General features: G+C 33.9%; 1 non-coding gene across 1 annotated transcript; it reads left to right on the forward strand.

Annotated features, from left to right (window-relative positions):
• The first annotated feature begins 453 nt into the window (after positions 1-453).
• Positions 454-616, forward strand: LOC121878285. Its single transcript, XR_006091122.1, has one exon. It is a non-coding gene; the product is annotated as a U1 spliceosomal RNA (small nuclear RNA).
• The last annotated feature ends 312 nt before the right edge of the window (positions 617-928 follow it).

Consider the following 928-nt stretch of genomic DNA (forward strand, 5'->3'; position numbering starts at 1 on the left):
AATATCCCAAACGACTTAATTGTGAGAGGAAGAAACTTCAGGATCAATTTGCTACAGAAGAAAACTTGGCTTACCTCTATACAAACTTATCCTGGCAAATCAATCTAAAGTTGATGGTTGAGATACTATTAATTACTTTATTTTGGATCTAATGGGAAATCATATTGAATTAGACACAAGAAAAACGCGTAAAAATTATCAATAGTTAAAATTTTCTAACCCAGTATGTTTGTGTTTTGATGGAAATGAATAGTTTATAAAGCCAAACTTGTTTATTTCCATCATATGCCTCTCACTTTTAATGTGACAATTTTTATTTTAGCATATTACGAATTATATAAAAAGTTATCATATAATTGGTTTATAAATTTAAATAAATAACATAAGAGAGATGGTTCAGCACAATGATAGTCAGTCAAGTTAGGTTAGGGTTTAGGATGAACAATTCAGGGCATACTTACCTGGCACAGGAGATACCGTGATCACGAAGGCGGTTTTCCCAGGGCGAGGCTCACCATTGCACTCCGGTGATGCTGACCCTTGCGATTAACCCAAATGTGGTTAACTCGAGTGCGCAATTTTTGTTAGCGGGGGACTGCGTTCGCGCTATCCCCCTTACACAATTCATAAGGGATTACATAAGAAATATAAGGTACAACGGCGTATTTTTACAGCTTAACAAGGTCTCTGTTAATAAATAGTACTTGATTTATGCTTAAGGTCAGCAAAGAATTTTTTTTCTACGCTACTTTTATATGATTTATATTTTGACAATTACGTGTGAATGAAAGATTTTCAAACTCTCTAATTGATGCCTAGTAACTCATAATATTGAAAGAAGTTGGGTTTTTTTTAATAGTCTGTATCACACTCAACAGTCACTCACTGTCACAGCAATGAAAGAAATCTATCATGATCTTGTTTACCA

Source organism: Homarus americanus, unplaced genomic scaffold (assembly GCF_018991925.1).
Source record: "Homarus americanus isolate GMGI-L3 unplaced genomic scaffold, GMGI_Hamer_2.0 scaffold59762, whole genome shotgun sequence".
Classification (NCBI taxonomy): domain Eukaryota; kingdom Metazoa; phylum Arthropoda; class Malacostraca; order Decapoda; family Nephropidae; genus Homarus; species Homarus americanus.